Below are 7,690 nucleotides of genomic sequence, written 5' to 3' on the forward strand. Positions count from 1 at the left end.
TCCGCAACTTGTGCCTCTCCTCCCCAATCCCTCCTTCACCCCCAGAATGCAATAAATGTCCGGCCATCATTTATTTTAATTCACTCCCCTCTTGCACAGATGAAATGGATTCGTAACCTTGTAGGACAAGGACGTGCATGCCGTCTGCCGTCAGTTGCTGAGTTATTCTCTATTCTTCTAGCATAGAGAAAAGAGAGAGAGGGAGAGGGAGAATGAGAGAGAGCGAGAAAGAGGCCCAATGATGAAGAGAAATAGTCTGGCATGCAAATTGCCGGCTGCCATGTCCAATGAGGAGGCCTGGTGGAGACTGTCACCGTAGAAACTCTGGACAGGGTTAACGAGGCTGAGGGAGAGACGGAGCTTAAAAAGACAGTGGCGGAGGAAGGGAGGGAAAAGAGTCTGGGAAAAAAAACCTCAGTGTGATTTATTTGCCAAATCAAGGCACGATGAGTGGATTATGGCTAGCCTAATGAGAAAGAGTGTTTAGGGGATAGCTAATTGGACGTGACCAAGGAGGAGAATGCTAAGAGCAGGCAGAGATGAGGATTGGGTGGCGTATGTCATTCAGCTGAGTTTAACTCAGAGCGTAAAACAGTGAAGTGAGCAGTGGGAGAGAAGAAGAGTACAGGTGTGTAGGGCTGCAACTAATGATCAATTAATCATTTAGTCTATGAATGTTAAAGGCCACGGTAATGTCTTCAATTTGCTTCTTTTGTCTGACTAACAGTATAAAACTATATTAAGTTATTAAATTTACTGTCCTATATAACAAAGAAAAACAGTCATCACATCTGGGAATGTTTAGCATTTTTGCTTTAAAAATAAATGAAACACTTATTCAGTTATCAAAATAGTTGACGAATAATTTTCTGTTGATCGACTAATCTATTAATCGACTTAATCGTTGCAGCTCTGTGGGTGTGTTGCCACCATCTCCAGACAACCCTAATTTAAGCAGGTCAGACTTGAATCACAGGAGCTTAAAAAAAGTTGATTATCATTTGCAGCACAGCACATATTATGTGACAGTTCTTCCGTCAGTGGGTTTTTTGCATTTATGTCTCCTAATTCACTTCACCTGTTTGTGTAATCATGTTGGAGTTCTGTGCAGATCGGCGTCATTTGCTTGTGTGCTCTCCTGGAGGATTGAGTGCATTCAGATATTCAGATACAGACAGACTCTTAAACCTTAGCAATGATCATATTTGTGATTTCTGTGTTTCTGTGTGCTGAATTGTTTTTGAGAGAGATAACAAGGAAGTGAAGATAATCTGTAAAGAACAGTCATCCCTTTTTGAGTAATAAATTGCAGCCTCTGCGTCTTCCAGTTGGGTCATGACTAGACATCCAGCAATGTTGTAATGCCCACTAGAGGGTGGTATTTAACTGCAGGCAGCACTTAATATGTATTCATGCTTTCTGCTATATGCTGCATCCATTACTCGTATTTCTTTACGGTGTTGTTGAGTTTAAATTTTGGTCTCCACGAGCCACTTAAAGCGTTCATGCCTGGATTTAAACGCTCAGAGTTGAGGTCATGATTTTTTGAGTGTAAATGATTTGATAAACAGAAGGACCTCAACTTTTTTCTCTTGACTCATCTCTAACGTTTTGAGCAGAGTGACTCCTAATCCAGTCGTAGTTTTTAGCATCTAAGATCAAAATGGTGTCCAGTAAAAAAGAGCAGAAAGTGTGCAGGGTTCGTTGCAGTTTATTTATTTTATTTCCATTTCAAATTAAATGCATGGATTTGGAAAGATTTATTTAATTAGGAATAGGAATTTATTAAGCATTTTAAGAAGTATGTGTCACCACATGATGTTATTACTGTATAATTTTAAGATTTTTGGAAATGATGTGGTCACACTTTTGGCCTATAGGCTCCTGGTTTAGCATTTTGTACAAAATATTACACATTTTATGATTTAATATTTTATGATTTAATCTTCAAATCAACATTTCAGTTCCACATATATGGTTTATTAAATCAACCTTTGCTCAACATTTTAAAGCTGCCAGTTTCTTTTCTTTTTTGTTGAATGCAGATCCTCTGAGTGATGACATTTCCTTTGTGTGTCCACTGAAGTCCTTGGAAAACATTTGTGTTGCATCCATTTGATCGCCGACTCGTCTCTCTCATTTCATGAGTGCAGCGGCATGCACATTTGAAATGGGTTAGGATACAAATGGGATTAATGCTTGCAAGACATCTCCTAAAGCGTTTCCACCTGTAATGTTGTTTGCAGACGCACTAAATGAGATGTCTCAGCGGGAGCGAACGTCGCTGTATGCAGAGCTACTGGAGGGAGGCCTGCACCAGGCTGCACTGTGACCCTCCTCATGCAGCTCCTACGTTCTGGCTCCAATTTCGACAGGACGTAGCATATAGGGAAAGAGACAACATGGGAAATGTGATTACACGGTTGCCTAATGTAAGGGAATCTCATTTGTTTTGTCGGCCGTTTGATTGTTCCTTTCTGCGCTGGCAAATTCAGGAAAATACAATGCAGATGTGGATGAGGGCGAGCAGTCACTGTTACCACCCAATCTGAGGAAGAGTGTTTTGACTTTGAAAACATCAAACTTATGTTACTGTAAGGCACGGGGCATTTAAAATAAAGCTTCTGTAGATTTATATAGGATCTTTCTTGACACGCTGACATATAAACACACATTCGTCTGAAACTGTGGCGAGTCAGGGATTCTTTTTCTTTTTTATACAGTGCAAAAATACACCATCATGCTCTCAACATAAAAATAAAATCTGAAAACTGGTCTTAGAGAGTGCAGACTGTGGCCACAATGCAGGATTATGACGTAAGATGTCTATTAAAGGAAAGACTTTCCTAACCAAGATGAATGAGTGATATCGAGCTCTGGCATGACAAACGAGGGCTGAAGTGTCGCAAGTGTTTTATGACGGTCCCTAGGGTCCTTATCTCCCATAACCCCTGACCCCTCGACCTTTTTAAACCACAAGGGTGATTACAAGTGGCTGGCCAATGGAATAACTGCTTTACTATGGCCAGTAGAATATTGTTTCACACAACCTCGCACTGCGGTGGAGCCAGTCACTACCTCATGCAGAATTATAGTATAGTAGTTATTCCAACCTGTGCATCATATTAAAACACATCAAATAAATGCATGACGTACATTAACAGGGTAACTTGGTCATTATCTGCAGCCCTCCACCACAAATTTTCCAATATAACAAGACCTGATTTCTGCTATCAGTGGACCTGAGGTGTGTATGCGTTCAGCAGTAGAGTAGCATGCATCGCGTACTGTCTGCTGCCTTAACCGGTCAGCAGAGTGATGAGCAGAGGTCTCACTCACTGCTCATCCACAACACTTGTCATGTAACCGACTATGATATCTGTTCCCCATGGGACGCATAACTGTGTGACACTGGCATTTTTCACCGCAGGCTCTGACAGCAACAGCAGCACTGACCGTTAAAACCCCGGGGCAGGTAGCAGCTTATCGAATGCCACTGAGGTGAAAGGGCAGCTGTGTAAAGTAGAGCAGAGGTAAGTAGAATTTTCCAGCCTTCGGGTGTAATTTTTCTATACAGGAAGTAAATGGTTAGCCTGGTAACCAGATGAATCTGCAAGCCCATGTTTTATTTGCTCTGGTAGATGCTTCTGGTCGCCCTCCCGTTCAGACAGACTTCCAGCTGACGTAGCCCGGGTCGGGCTAATCACAACCGTTTAATTTGTGTAATTGTGTAATTTCCCCCCAGGGATCAATAAAGTGTTTCTGACTCTGATTCTAACATGGGACGGGTTGGATAAGGTTTGACACAATGACTGTACAGAGGAGCACTGTTGAGGCCTTTTCGTAATCAACCAAGATGGCTGCCGCTGATGTGGAACGTTCTGTTGATTCCACCATCGTGTCAGTATTAAGCGAACTGAATGGTATATTTTCTCTAAAAGAAGGACAAACAACTGCACTTAAACCTTTGTTGTTAATAAGTCACATGTTTCGTTGCTCTGATTGGTTGTAGCATCCAGAGGCATTTTGGTTTGCATGCGTTGATGACGCCCCTTGGAAATTGAAAATGAACAGAGGTTCCAGACTAGATTCACATTTGCGATTTGGTCTGGTAATGTCAGGTTAGGTGAATGTGCAGCTATGTGTGATCTCATTGCCAGAACAGTACAAGAGATAAATAAGTTGAGTTGACTTTTGCCCTGCTGCAGCGTTTGATTTGTTGTTTGTTTACTGACAGGATGAATTTTGGGCGAGGACAGGTAATTGATGTACACATGTGCTCCCGCGGATGCAAGTGTAACATGGCTACTGGAGATGTTCATCATTTTCCGTAACATTGCAGTCTGAGATTAGTGCGGGGTCCCAGGGGTCTCGCTCGTCACTCCATTTCCTAAATTGACAGCTGGAGAAACTCTATTCCACCGGACGTGATAAACGACACGGGGCGTCGGAGGAGTGTGTCGCAGAAGAGAGAAAGGAGTGATAAATGGGGGAGGTTGGGAGGAATCAGGGCAGATGAAAGTTGTTGGGCACTGAGAAATGACTGACAGCTCATTATGAAAATCCGAGAAGGGAGTCTAACTGGTTCAGCTGAACAGTTTTCTGTATTTTCTTTTTACCAACCTCAAACACACTGAATACGGACACAAACGTCCACTAATATGGAGGCCTTTAATTCTTTGCAGCTGTTGAGAGAAATTCTGATGCAAGAATAACAAAAATTCAAGACGACAACAAAAACTGAAATGCAAATCCATTCCAACAGGCTACAAATCTCACTGATACTGATAATGATGAAGCAGTGGGTCCGTTGAAGTGGTTTCCCTGTTTACAGTATGAACTGTATGTGTCTAGTTTTCTGTTTATTTGTTCCATATATCATGTACACACTGGATGTTGAAGAGAAGTTTTCTAATGCAAATAATGAAGTAATATTTTTTATTTTTTGATGGATCAAACATTCATGTTTTGCACTGTCTGTAACAGTTGTTTGGTTTTGAGTTTGTTGTTTCAATGCCAGGAGCAACTTTACCTTGTGAAGCTGGAGGTTGCCACTTTTGTCAGATGCTTTTCAGTCACACTTATGAGCACAGGCACTTTTGCACTGGACATAGGTTACTATTTTGGCATGACACCGCCTTTTTTGTTCATTTTTTCCTTATTCTCTCCAGTATAACTCATTTGTCATTTACATTTATAGCGTATACCAAGCCATAAGTCACCCATCAGGACATAAAAAAAGCTCAAGGAAACCCTTGAGATTGCCAGTTGGCATTGCTTTATTGGGTATTTTCCCTCAGTACTCTTACTAGCTTCTTGCAACCTCACTCAATTTAGTTGTTTTAGCCCCCTATGGCCGTGTTGCTGATTTTGAATAAGTGCTCAGGGCAAGAGGGGTCAGCTGCAATTTCAGCCGTAGCTAAACTGGTCTATTCTAATGTGAGATCTGAGGTGACTTTGACTTTTGATTAATGACAGTTCTCCAAAGGACACATCACCAGGAAAACTTTCTACAGCATGAAAATCACTTCCAGTAAAAGAAAAAAACATCTATATTTTTATGCATACAGAATTCAGCACTGACAGACTGCAGTCAATGTGAAATAATACCCAGGTGCCGTTACAGGAGGCAAACACTGAAAGTGTTTGTTATTAAAATATTTGTACTTCTTGGGCCCCAAAGGCCCACTATGCTTTTTCTCACTTATGCATATTTCCATTATAGTGACATCAAGCAAACAGAGAAATGCTGCTGCTGCCTCTCTCCTGTTCTCTCGAGTGCTTCTCTCACAGGCTGTGAAAACAGCAGCCCCAGGGAGTATTCGTATCCCATGAGCCCTTGGGGCAGAAGGCCCGAGGACATGCTATGGGGATGTATTGAGGGGTGTTGTGGGGGAAAGGAGAGCTGCACATCTCAATATGAAAACTATAGATAAATGTAAAGCAGATAGCGGTTGAATAGAATTGGCCCATTTGGGATTTTAGCAAAGAGATTTAGAGATAATGAGAAAAGGCGGAAGCCGCTAGTATAAATACTGGGGCCACAAACAGATGAGCTACTGTTAGAGTTTGACTGATGCAGACAACTGAAAATGATGCCAAAGACTAAAGAAAATGAGAAGTCTCTCCTTCATCATCCTTCAAATTTTAATGGTGGTTGGCAAACCACGCTACTACCACCACTATCTGTTGTGAGTAGAGATGAATAGAGTGTTTTTAAACATTTAATTTTTCATGTCATATTCACCATGTAGTGAGCAGTGTACAGCATATTAGAAATGCCAAAACATCCTATGACAAAGATTTATTGGTCACTGAAAATCAAAAGATCAAAAGTTTAAATTCTGCACCAATATTGTATACTGAATGGTATATGCACATGGTCAAATGGTGTTTGCTGTAAAAAGGACATGAAAGGTAGTTACAGGACATGAAACACGGTTGATAATTAATATTACAATAAGATATTTGTCAGGCTTTGACAAAATAGTTTTTACCAGAGTGAGTTCTTTTGCCAATTCAAAAGAAAAAGCTTAGTCTGTGGGAAGTTTCATTCCGAATAAATCAAGAGATATTAAATTCAACAAAAACAAAAGAAAATCTATCAAAGTTCAGCTGAATTCATTTCCTGTCAGATGTGTCCGTGCTGCACTGGCTGTGCGGTGTTTGTGATGCCGACCAGGAGCTTTACCAGAAGTAAGACTGTTGGATTGTGGGACAAAGGTCTCTGTGTCTGTACTCTCCTGTATGATCTTATTATCTGTCAGCCAATTTAACAGAGAGGCCTTTGGGGAGTGACAATGAGATGTAGGGGAGGAGGAGGGGACGCCCTGACACACACACACACACACACACACACACACACACACACACACACACACACACACACACACACACACACACCTCTGCTCTAATTCACACTGACCTCTGCGGCCTCTCCACAATGCCTGTTTTCGTATTTGATAGAAAAATCGATAGCCTTGCTGGCAGAGAACAACCTCCATGAAGAATTAAAACAAGGAAAGTGTTGGTAGCGGTCAATCATTTTTCTGTCCACTAACACCTAACCTACTGATGCGACGATGAATAAATGTCGCTTGCCGTTTAGAAACGTAGTCATCGTGAAGCGGGACGAGAAATGAAGCTCAAATGTGTCAATGATGCAGGAAATATTTGGTTAATTCCAGGAATTCACAGCAAAATTATTGTTATCAAACCTTGTATGATGTGCTGAAATTAGAGGAGCAAATACTTTGATTTAACTCTGCTTTGCGAGTCATGTTGTGTGCTATAGTATGTCATTTAAAATGTCAAGTTCTTACAGAATGCGATTACTATAATATTTCTCTTGTAATGCTGATGATACTCACCTTTACCTCAAACTCTTAATAATGCATTGTGAATTAAATGATGCTGAAACCTAAATCTGAAAATAACCAGCACTCAAAAGTATTGCACAAAAGAAAACAAAGTGATGCAGTTTACAAATCAATAATCAAATTAACCAATAATGTGTTAAGTAGTAGAGTTGTGGTGAACAGTTTGTAATTTTTCTGGGAGAAGAGTTGCAGCAAAATCAGTAAAGGCTGTTGTTTTTCTTTCTTGAATACATCAGCCAGCCATCAGCCTCTCTTAGGAAGAGGAAAATCCTCTTTTAAGTCATCGGGACCTCTGCTGACAAACTCTGTTC

The sequence above is a fragment of the Enoplosus armatus genome, chromosome 19 (assembly GCF_043641665.1).
Source record: "Enoplosus armatus isolate fEnoArm2 chromosome 19, fEnoArm2.hap1, whole genome shotgun sequence".
Classification (NCBI taxonomy): Eukaryota; Metazoa; Chordata; class Actinopteri; order Centrarchiformes; family Enoplosidae; genus Enoplosus; species Enoplosus armatus.